The following is a 13,102-nucleotide window of genomic DNA, read 5'->3' as shown; positions in this document are numbered from 1 at the left end:
TCTCTAACTCATTTGATTAAGTAACCTTTAAAAAATCTGATGAAAGGTATAGATACCCTCATCACAAGAAGTGTGCTCAAACACATGCGTACATTTATAGATGGATTCTGAAAAGGGCGTCTGCTCAGGGGTAAGCATACTTTCCAGAAGACGCATTTTAATCTGTTTTCTTTTAAGGAATAATAGAGTTTAACTGATAAACCTTTGTAATCTGAGCTTGAGTATGTTATGAGACTATTTATAATATTCTTAGTGATCCAAAGAAAAGGCCAAAGATTCCACAAGGGAAAAAAATCTCTGCTCTGCTTCCTGCCCTCCGCCTTGTCTCCTGCTACTCTCTGTCTTTGATACTTCTATGAATCTAGTTCGTGCTCTCTGCTTGGCATCTTATAAGAAATTTTTGAACTTCTCTTGCTATTTTAGGAACAGAAAAATCCATCTTTTACCGGAGCCCTGGAGCCATGCCATTTCTATTACCTCCAGCAAGAGTACTGGGCTATGGGCAGGGAAGGTTGATTTTCTTCCCAACTTGCGCCCTGACAACTTTATTCGATTTCCCTATCCACAATGTGGAAATCGGTTAGTGCCTACGGTTAGTGCTTTCCTTAAAGACTCATATCCTTGTACTGCTTATGTCAAAATATGCTATAAAAATATCCGTATAGATGTCAATAATTCAGTTCCTAATAAGTCTACTTTGCATGTATTGAATTACATTTTAGAGGAAAACTCTAGTATGACTATACTTTTCATAAATGTTTTTGATTTTAAAGGAAATGTTCAGAAACATGTTCCGAGACCTTTAAAAGAAAGTACCACTTAAATGCAGAGCATTAAAACCATAACAATTATTATTTTGCTGATGTTTGACTTTTCTTTGATCCTGACATTATCCCTCCCCTGACTTCCAACCAGCTATTTTCTTCCTACCACTCACAACAATGAGAGACAGCTTTAAGTTAGCTAAAGACAAAAAAATGAGATCTTTGAGGTACTGTCTGCCATGACAGCTCTAGGAAGTAGAGGATAGCTTTTTGACACCATTTCACATAAATGCAATGGTTCGTGGAAACTCACACCAGCTTATAAGGGCTGATGTGTAAATATTCTGGATTTGGGGGGCCTGACAATTGATTTAGATGGCAAAAAACAATATGATGAAAATTCTCTGATCACTCAGTAATAAAATACCGACCACTACCAAAAGCAAGACACCAAACTAGAGGCTGTAGGAAAAACAAAGAGCTTTTATTAAGAAGACTATACCCACTTTTCATACAGTCTATTCAGACTATGGATTTGCCTATATTCTATATACTACAGAATATAATATATACTATATACTACGGTCTTCTTAATAAATATGTGCCTTGGTTTGGGCCACTGAAAGATAGAAATGAAACAGATGTGTGTTGAATGAACAAATAAGTGGATAAATGTTAAGGTGCAGTACTCCCTGACACGGGAAAGAGAAAATTTCATGAGAATTTCAGGCATGTATGTCTGGATTAAGAGAAAAGAAATGTCTTTCTGATGACTGTCTTGTAGGAAGCAAGAACTAAAGGATGAATAACTATGTTTTCTTCTTAGGCCTTTTTCTCTACCTTTCTATCATCTTCCCTGACATAGTAGAGCACAACCATGTGAAATATAGCTCAGTGAATCCCCCAGTGGTTAGTAGATCAGTGAAGATTGGTATTACTGGCCAGGTGTGTTGGCTTGCACCTGTAATCCTAGCATTTTGAGATGTGAGATAGGTGGATTGCTTGCACTCAGGAGTTTGAGACCAGCCTGAGCAAGAATGAGACCCTATCTCTATTAAAAATAGAAAAATTAGCCAGCCATCGTGGCAGGTGCCTGTAGCCCCAACTACTCTGGAGGTTGAGGCAAGGAGATCACTTGAGCCCTGGAGTTTGAGTTTTCTGTGAGCTAGTCTGACACCACAGCATTCTAGTGTGGACCAACAGAGTAAGACTCTGTCACAATCAATCAATAAGTAAATAAATAAATAAATAAATAAATACATTGATATTATTTTCTCACAAAAACCCTGATCTGGAGGAGGTGACATTTATCAGCTCCTAGTTTTGTGTTCGTCACTGTGTATGCTAGGTGCTTGCCCGTGTTAGCTCATTTAATACAACCCCCACATGAAACAGGAAACTAACAGCAGAGAGGTTAATTTACTTGGTCAGTGCCACAGAGGACTTGTGCTTCCTAGCTATGTGCTTTTTACTATATAAGAGGAACCCTTAAGAAAAGAGTGTAATGTTTGCTCTTTCAGACATTTCAGTTCACATTTGTCCTAAGAAGAAAACATAATTACCCTAGAAAGAAAACAAAGATAATGAAGAAAAAGGTGCCTACCTCAAGTACTCACTTCTCCCTTTCAGATTTATCCACTCATAACATGGTACATAAGTAAATAGTTGTAATTTGAACATTTCTTAAAGTGATTGTATATTGTATATCCTTGTGTTGGGCTCAATAGCCTCATGATAAAGTTGTGATCTTATTCTGGCACCCAAGACAACAAAATTTGGGGGCATTGTATTCAACTATATGACCCCATTTACCCTTCCTGCACCAATACACCCCATCATAAAGGAGCATTGGTGTGAAGGAACAAACAAACCCAGCCAAGGACCTGAACGCTCATCTGCTGACTGAATGGCAGGTGCCAGCGCAGGGAGAGGGAAAAACTGCTGTGTCCAGAGCCTTGAGTCGTAATATGTGCAAAGCCAATCATCAGAGGATAAATATCCTTTAGAAGTACACCATGACTTAGCAAATTTAATTCTTTCTTTGTAAAAAAAAAAAAAAATTAGAAACGAGACAAGAAATGAATGATTGGGGATTCAGTTAGAAAGAAACAATGTCAATGAAAGGAACAAGACAGGAGGTAAGTAGACATTCTAGATTTTTTACCTAATGTAGGGAGATTTCCCATTCTTCTCTGAATATGTCTATTTCATTGGGACTGAGTAGGTGATCAAAAGGGCAAGAAACCCCATGGACCCATTGTTTGCTCCACCATCTGTGGATCCTGGAGCACACAAAGCCAAGTTCTTCCTTTCTGTTATTTACCATTTCCAGGACACGCTGGATGTCATGTAAGTGCTGGGAACTATGATTCTTTGCTTGAGGATTTCATTTTACCACTCTGTGTGTCCTCTAAGAAGAGTGGAAGTGTCAGCAAATTGATGCCCCTATGCTACCCAAATAGCCCTTCACTAATGACTAATGGGAGTTAATGAATCAATTACCTTAACTCCCTCACAAGCTTGGGAGGATAATTCTGAGTTTTATGTTCTACATTGAATTATGCTCCTGTTGTTCACAATGGTAACTTGTTGATAATTCATTCGTTATTTTCATCTTTCCCTACACTGTCTCATTCTCCTCTTCTTTACCAGTTTTATCATTGACTGCTTTTTTCTGATTCTCGGCTCAAAGTCTGATTCTGAGAAAACAAAGGATGGGGAGCCTTATTTCCATTATCTCACAGTTCACTACTAAGAAGTCAAGCGCTGTCTGAAAGGCATCAGTGTGGAAGATCATGCTTTCAGGGAACATATACTTCTCCAGGATGTGCACCCAGGTGGGACCTCTATTATCCAAGGGGTGGGTGGTCATTCCAAATGCCAATAGTAGGCCACCATTTTGGTTGGCGATTCTCTCCACATTGTCTAGTAGCACATAAAGATAGGATAGATCTGTGGATTATCTTTTTTCCTTTAAGAATATTCAGGTTTCTCTTTATAATATATCAAGCTAAAGGGAGAAAAGAGGTTCAGAGAATTAGTCATGAGTTATGGAGTATAAAATGCCTTTCAAATCAGTCACTTTAAATCCATTACAATGTTGAAGTGTGATCTGGTGAAATAAAATTATGTAGTACTTAGAAAACTGACACTCCTATCAGAACAATGAGTTTAAGCAATCATCAAGTAGGTTTAACTCTTCCCAGATATTCTTTGGTCTCACTCCTTAGGGCTTGGTTTCGGATGATGGAGGAAGATTCACTACTGGGGCCAGAACATAGTTCAAGTCTTATTCTTGAACTACAGCATTATTTGAAGTAATATATATATAAAAAAAATTTCATAGCTTTTTTTCCTACATAAAATGTTTTGGTTGGGAACGTATATGAAAACAATATTGCAATTCAGGGCCTGCACACAGAAAGAGGTGAACTTTGGTATTTGAATAATAAAGAGATGTTTGAGGAGTTTTATTAGAAAGAGAAATGTTTTTGTATTATTTTGAAACAAAGCTCATTGGCACTATCAAAGGTTTTTGAGAACTGGCAAGCTGTGATTGGTGACTGACAGCTGCAATTGTTGAGTGATAAGCTTGACAGGATTGTAGATCTCTCAGCTGCAACATCTAAAAGGTAGGTAAAAGTACTCTTAGAATCAGCTGCTTTTGTATAAGCAGCTACTAAGTAAAACTGGTCTTGGGTTGGGCCGTTGAGCCTGTGGCTCAACGGAGTAGGGTGCAAGCCCTACTGGGCCTGTGGCTCAAAGGAGTAGGGCACAAGCCCCATATGCCAGAGCTGGCGAATTCAAACCCAGCCCCAGCCAAAAACTGCAAAAACAAACAAACAAACAAACAAAAAAAAAAAAAAAACTGGTCTTAGGTTTACAACAGGTTATTTCAGCATCTGGACTTGTGGATAATTCTTATAGCAGGTGCTATGAGGCCTGAGTGATTTTTTTTTCCCATTGGCTCCTCACATCTACTTAGTTGGGTATGACAAAAATAATCCAATGAGGCTCAGCACCCATAGCTCAGTGGTTAGGGAACCAGCCACTTACACTGGGGCTGACAGGTTCAAACCCAGCCCAGGCCTGCTACACAACAATGAGAACTACAACAAAAAAATAGCAGGCATTATGGCAGGTAGCTGTAGTCCCAGCTACTTGGGAGGCTGAGGCAAGAGAATCCTTTAAGCCCAAGATTTTGAGGTTGCTGTGAGCTGTGATGCCATGACACTTTACCAAGGGTGTCATAGTGAGACTCTGTATCAAAAAAAAATTAATATTATTAATCAAATTAGCACAATTAATTTTCACAGGATTATGCATTGTCAACCATATGGCTATATAACCTGAGTCAGAAATAATGTGTATAGTGAAGACCTAGCCTAACCCAAAGTGATGTCAGTAGGCCAAGAAGGAAAATGAGTAATTAAGTTCATACAAAAACATGAAAATGTACAGAATGGCATTATAGTATGAATTTACTGTTCTTTAAATCAGTATCTACTACACATAGGCTCCTCCACATGCTGGGCATATTCACACATCACTACCACTCCATCTGTCCTGTAAATGCTATATTAAAAGTAGGTTTCCAGACAGATATGATCATTTTGTTGTGAGAGAGCCTTGAACAGGGACCAGGAGGTACCCCACAGAGTGAAAAGTTAACCATTCCCTAAGTGAGGTCTGGCCTTTGCCCTTAACTATTATGAGTTGTTCTCCAGTCCCTTACTGTCATCCCAACACTACTGCCTCTTGTAGATTGTTTTCCATGTATTGAGTTTGTTGTATAAAGTGAACTGTGGTGGATTAAAGATGGTCATAAGTTCTTCGCTACTCTTCCCATTGAGAGGTAAAGTCTAATTTTCCTTCCCTTGAATTTGGACTTGTGTTAGTGATTCATTTAATAAATTGAATTTGGTGAAAGTGATATGGAATTTTAGAGTTTGTGTGATTCAGAACCCTTACAGCTTTCATCCAGGCTTTTTGGAATACTTGCTTTTATAAACTAGCTGCCATGCTTTGAGAAAGACCAAGTATCCCCATGGAGAGGTTTATATGGACAAAAGCCAAGATATATACCATGGACAGCCTTGGCTGAGTTTCAAGTGAATTACAAGAAGCACATGCTGGTCATCTTGGAAATAGATACTCCAGCCTCAGTCAAGCTGTCCCTAATGACATTTCTTATCTTTATGAGTTTATCCAAGATGAGCTATCTCTACTGAACCTGCCTGAAACAGATTAATGAGCAGAACAAACGATTTTTATTATTTAATCCACTAAGCTTTATAGTAGCTTGTTATACAGCAATAAGCGACATGACAAAATAGTAAACCAAAGGAATATTGAACTCCTAAAGGACTGTGGAGATTGGTACTAACAATAGGGACTGAAAGAAAATGCAACGATAGTGATTTCTACCATATTCCCCATTTATTTTACCTATTTGCCTTATGCAGAACCTAGACGAATTTTGAAGAACGATAATGCTTTCCATTTAGATGTTGACTGCAATTACAGCTATTGTTCCAAATGTAATTTCATTGATAGAATATATCAACATGGCCCATGGCACCAGGCAAGGAGCTACTGAGTTGGCAAATACTTGTATCTCTATACTTGTTTATAAAGACCTGGAGTTAGCAAATCATAGCACTTGCGCCAAATATAGACTATTGGATTTTTGTAAATAAAGTTTTATTAGAACACTGTTAACTTCACTCATTTACATACTATCTTTGTCTGCTTTTGTAACAGCAGATTTGGGTACTTATGGAAGAGGGAATCTGTCCTTCAAAGTCTGAAATATTTACTATCTGGCTATTTATAAAAAATGTTTGCTGGGCGGCGCCTGTGGCTCAGTGAGCAGGGCACCGGCCCCATATACCGAGGGTGGCGGGTTCAAACCCAGCCCCGGCCAAACTGCAACCAAAAAATAGCCGGGCATTGTGGTGGGTGCCTATAGTCCCAGCTGCTCGGGAGGCTGAGGCAAGAGAATCACGTAAGCCCAAGAGTTAGAGGTTGCTGTGAGCCGTGTGACACCACGGCACTCTACCTGAGGGCGGTACAGTGAGACTCTGTCTCTAAAAAAAAAAAAAAAAAAAAAAAAAGTTTGCTGACCCCTGATAAATGCCATCACAAGCAATTTGATTTTAGCTGACAGAATTAGTAATATACATTCACTGAAATACCTCAGGGCTATTTCAACTTCATAACCCTATGTTACAACCTAGTACACAGGAACCATAATTGTCTATTCCACCAGACATCATGCAGGTGCACTATGTTAATGATATTTGCTGACTACATCTGGTAAGTAGGATGAAGTAACTGTTCTCAAGAGACTTGAGCACCGGAGAGTGTGAAATAAATCTTAACAAATCCAGCAGTACGTACCTGGTAAAATGTTTAGAGATCTAGTGGTTTAGAGTGTGCCAAGATAGTTTTTCATGGATATGATGACAAGCCATTGCACCTGACCTTTCCTACCACCAAGATAGAAGATCAATATCCAGTAGACATTTTTTAATTTTGAAGGGAACTTATGTCTCACTGCGCATGCCACAGCAATCCGTTTGCCAAGTAAAATGAGAGGTCATCAGTTTTGTGTAGGTTCCAGAACTAGAGACATCTCTATAATAGTTCAAGACACCCATGAAAACTACTTTTATGTTTAGATCCAGTAGATCTCACAGTGCTAAAATTGTATTAGACAGGGATCCTGAATCAGCCATTCAACTGGTAGGTGAATGATAGAGGAGGAATTTAGAATTTGGGAGCAAAACTATTACAGCTTCTTCAGAAAAATTCTTTCAATTCACAACTTATTTTCTTATAAATTTTTTTTTGAATAGAAAACTGGAAGCTTAATCGTGGGCTATCAAATTATAACACAACCTGAACTGCCCACGATGAACTAAGTGTCGTTGCTCCAGAAAGCTTCTATGCTAGGCTTGAATGACAGCATTCTTTGATCAAGTGGAAGTGGAATAAATGAGATCAGACACAAGTACATCCAATAAGCAAGTGACCCATTTATTCATGGTCTCAGCTCCTGCTACAATAGTTTCTGGAACTTGTATCTATGGCCTTGTGGGAAGTTCTGAGTGGTCAGTGAACTGAAAAATATTTGGTCTTGTTTGCAGAAAGGTTTGCTTGATATCCTGGTATCATCCAAAAATGAATAGCTACATCACTGTGGCTCATCACTGGGGTGGCCCAAGAGGGTTGTGGTGAAACAAAATTTTCCCAGTGAAAAGAACTTCCAGCAGTACATCTGGTTGTCCATTTTGCCTGAAAGGAAGGAAAGCCAGAAGTGTACACCTACCTGTCTAGATAATAAGGGACTTAGAAGAAACATGACTACAAAATTGGTGATAGGAAAATCTTGAGGAAAAGTAAAAGGCCAGACCTTTCTGAATGGGCCCATGTGAATGCCCACCAAGATCGACCTCAGTATATAAGGACTTTAAAAATGGGCAAGATGATACATTCTTCAGAGCTCTGTCAGGTCTCCCTATTCACTTCTGTCCTTTACCAACGAGTTCATGAACAAGAAGCCATGGTGGTGTATATGGAGATCACACATGCGATCAGCAGCATGGACTTCCACTCATGAGGCTGACCTGGCTACAATTACCACTAAGTACCCCACCCACCACAAGCAGAGATTAAAATTGAGCCCCTAAAATAACATCATTCTCTAGGGGAATCAGCCAGATATCTGATGCCAGGTTCATCACATTACACAACTTCTATAATGGGAAGGCAGTATTTTATTTTCACTGCATAGATCACTCTTTGTGTGAATTTATATGCATTTTCTACCTGCAGTACTACCAAAATCAGCAACTGTGAACTTCAGAGAATTTTTATGCCTGATTCACCATAATGCTTTGCTTTGGGCCAAGGAACTTACTTTGTTGCAACTGAAGTATGGGAACAGACTAATGGACTCCTTTAGTCTTACCATGTTATCCATTACTCTGAAGTCATGGAAAGGTGGAATATTTCTTTTGATAATTCATTTACTGTGCCAGATGAATACTTTGTGGGGTTAGTGTAATGTCCTGAAACATGCAGTAAATTCTCTAAATCACCAACATATGTTGCTGTTTATCCCTTATCTAGGTCTCAAAGGTCCAAGAATTAAGGTGCATGAAAATGGTCACACCACTCCCCGCTACCTCTTGTGATACACTTGCAAAATTTGTTCTACTCTCAACAACAAGCTCTGCTGGCCTACAAGTTCTAATTCCCAAGGGAGAGATGCTTCTACTAGGAGATACAATAGTAGAATTTCAACCATTAAGTTGAAAGTCAATACCCCCTGTTGTCCACGTTGGGCTCCTCATGGCAAAGAATCAACAAGCAAAGCAGAGTATAACTGTATTGGCTGGGATAACTGTGACTATGAAGGGGAAATTGGATTACTGCTAGTCTACTGGAGTAAGAAGTATGTCTGAAATTCAATGGCAACTGTTTTACTTTCAAGTCTTCAACTACCAAGGTTCAGAGCCTTCAAAAATGAAGATTGAGGTCATTCCAACAGGCAAGGAACCATAACCAGGTGATGTCCTTGCTGAGGACAGAGAGTATTTAGAACAGGTAGTGAAAGAAGGATGTCATAGATACCTGCTCTAACCACAAGATAGGTTATAGAAATTAGGATAGTAAGAGTTAGGAATATTTTTTATTTCACTACATATTTGGTTCTATATTAACAATTATTTTTTCTCCCCTATTTACCATCTAATATACAATGGAGTAAAGGTAGTTATACTTTGTATGCATTTCTTAGGGATGCTATAGCAAAGTACCAAAAACTGGGTGGCTTAAAACAACAGAATATATACTCTCACAATCTGGAAGCTAAAAGTCCAAAGTCAAGGTGTCAGCAGGGTTATTTCCTTTTTGGATGCTCTGAGGGAGAATATGTTCAATGCCTCTCTGGTAGCTTCTGGCGGTGCTGGTAATCTTTGCTGTTTCTTGGTTTGTAGACGTATCACTCCAATCTCTGTCTCTATTGTCACATGACATTCTCTGCTTTGTCTGTGGCCCAATTTCCCTTTTCTTAGAAGTATACCAGTCATTGAATTAGAGCTCACTTTAATATAATCTCTTCTCAATTATAAGAAGATCATATTTACAATGTCCAGGGTATAGGATTTCAACGTATCTTTTTGGTAGGTATAATTAAATCTATAACACCCTTATATTTCAGTATATATTTATTTTATTTTTTTGCAGATTTTGGCCAGGGCTGGGTTTGAACCCACCACCTCTGGTATATGGGGTCAGTGCCCTACTCCTTTGAGCCACAGGCGCCACCCTCATTTCAGTCTATTTAACTTATATGAAATCAATGGGAAAGAGAATCTCTGCTAGAAGAGGACTGAACATCATCTCCAAGTTGATAAAGTAACATATCGGGCTATGCATCCTCTTTTGGGATGTGTGTATGTGTGTGTGTGTTTTCATCTGTAGAAGTGATAGTTGCATCTTATTAAAGTAGAAGAAGCATGTGATTTTGCTAATGTCTCCATTTTGAAGTTGTGTTTGATTAAAAGACATGTATATCTACAGGGTGGATGCCAAGTCAGCAAGGGATATCCTGGGACAGGTTTGTTCATTATCAACTTAGTTAAATGAGGAGCATCTTCCAGAATTCTCTCACCTGTTTCATATTGGGTTAAGGTTAGCAATATAAGATTGGAAAAGCAGAATTGAAGCAGCAGCTCTTTGAAAGGGGCACTGTGAGGGCCAGCACATATTTTCACTGATCTGGTGGCTTACCTTGACTTAGTGAAGGGCTGTGATTGCAGACCCTACAGCTCTGCCTTCAGCTTTGCGAAATCCTTTCCTAGGTACATGTTCAGCTCCATGGCAAAGGGCACTAGGTACTTTTCCAGGTCACCACATCAAAGTTGGTAAAAGGCCCGATTTCTGTTTTTTTGTTCTCCCCCATGCCCAGAGTACTCGGTCCATTGTCAGAGGCAACACTCCCATTGACTTCTTCATGAGATCCACAATTGCCTGAGGTCTAATCCTGAATAAACCCCTTTTTCTGTATCTTCCTTGTTTCTGCTTCCTAGCAAACTCTGATGTATGTACCTTGCACCAAACGTTACAGAGAAGGAAATTGGGAACCACAGAGAGCAGTGATGTTTGGATTCTACCACCTCCAAAAGGCAAGAAGTCTTCTACACATAGGTATAACTCTAGACACGGTTTTCTAAATACTTTATTATTGCTCATCCTTCTGGGTACCAGCACTTAATAGTTTAATAATCATTTTCTAACACCCTATCCCCAGCCCCATCCATATACAGTGACCGGCTCCAATCAGAGCTTGAAACCAAACAACAACTCATATATACAGAGATCAAAGGTTTCATGTTTGGTTGAAAAAAAAAAAATACAAATGGAATGTATTGTGTTTTATTTACAAAGTGAAGGCCATTATTGATTGATTTGGCTTGTCAACCTTCTACCTTCACAAAATCTAGTTAGAATAATTTAGCCTGGCACCTGTAGCTCGGTGGTTAGGGCACTGGCCACATACACAGGGGTTGGCAGGTTCGAACCGGCCTGGGCCTACCAAACAACAAGGACATCTACAAACAACAACAAAAAATAATAGCTAGGCATTGTGGTGGGCACTTGTAGTCCCAGCTACTTTGGAGCCTGAGGTAAGAGAATCACTTAAGCCCAAGAGTTTGAGGTTGCTGTGAGCTGTAACACTACTACACTCTACTAATAGCCTAGTAAGACTCTGTCTCAAAAAAAAAAAAAAGAAGAAGAAGAATTTATTAGCATTGTACCTTATTCACCCTCTGGAGTATCATTCAGATACTAGTTCTTCAATCTGACGCAGGTTTCTTATTTTCTTTTTCTTTCACTCTCACCTGCCATTCTGTCCTGTTTCTCGTATTTCATCACTGTTTTGCTGCCAGGATGTCATTGCTGGGTTTTGCATATGCTTCTATTCTACCATTCTTCCTCCCCTTATACTTATTCTCCATTTGTCAGCTTCCCTGCCCAAGCTCCTGCCCTGCCCATCCATATCCTGGGCACAAGTTCTTCCATGAAATGTGAACTTTCTATCCTGGTTAATATGCATTGAACGGAAAAGTATCAATGACTGAAAGAAATAACTGTATATAGAAGAGCCAGAGCTGGTGTTCTGTTCCACTTATGATAACGATGCCTGCTAGATCTGGTTTTTAAATTAAATATATCACAGATTCATTCAATTAAGTAATTTAATTCATTCAGCATGAAACAACCCTTGCTGGATTCTGAGAATGAGGCATACACTGGTTAGAGACTCCACTTTCTTTTTCTTTCTTTTTTTTTTTTTTCCTCAGAGACTCCACTTTCTTAAGAAGACATTAAATTATTTCCTAGCTGAGCTCTAAAGCTCCCAGGGCCCTAATGAGGCCCAGAAAACTGGGAAGTCTGATTTCTGGAGCTATGGCTGGGTTAATACATACTATTTTCATGGTATAGTTAGCATTCCTTATGAAGAAATGGAGGCTAAAAGACTCGAAGTGGATGGGTAGAAAAGACTCCAGTCCCTCCCAGAATTCTTAATATTCTGGTTGGCAGAATTCCAATCTGCTCCAGGATAAAATTTCTCCTCAAATCATAAACTTCTAAAATCATAAATCATTTCCATGTAGCTAAAGAAGGGAAACTATATTGAGTTTTCTCCTTGTTTTGTTTAGAAATAAAGAAAAAGAAAAGAAGGAAGGAGGCAAGAATGGAAGGAATAAACATTACTGGCTATCAGAAATTGAATATTCAGACTTAGGATAAAGAAAAAGAAATATCTGGTAAATTACCATATATTTTAAATCACTAGTTATATATCAACCTGACTCCTTAAATAAACTCTAGCACCAAGGAAATTGTCAGGCTGAAGAGCAGAAAGCACGGCAACAGAGGTTTACTTTTCCCCTAAGTAACACTGTATTAAACTAAAATAATCTGAAACAGCTCTCAGTTAACTGCTACAGAAGGCAGTCTCACTTTTGTAACAAAAGAAGAATTTAAATGACTTTTGGTACAAAAGCTATTTAAAAAAATAAATGTCAAAAATATTTCCTTAGAACATTTGTAAGCAAACATGCCCCCCCCAAAAAAATATTTATGTCAAATTGTAATCACATAGGATTGGATATTCCAGATTCTTCAGCTCTTTTATTCATCCAGGCAAATTTCAGTTTGCTACGAATCTTCCTTATGGCCAAGTCCCTCTATACATGCATTTTAATCAAACAGAAAATGTTTGTATTATTCCCCTAACTCCACTCCAAATCAGGTATTCA

Source organism: Nycticebus coucang, chromosome 10 (assembly GCF_027406575.1).
Source record: "Nycticebus coucang isolate mNycCou1 chromosome 10, mNycCou1.pri, whole genome shotgun sequence".
NCBI lineage: Eukaryota > Metazoa > Chordata > Mammalia > Primates > Lorisidae > Nycticebus > Nycticebus coucang.
Note: the sequence above shows the minus strand (reverse complement) of the source record.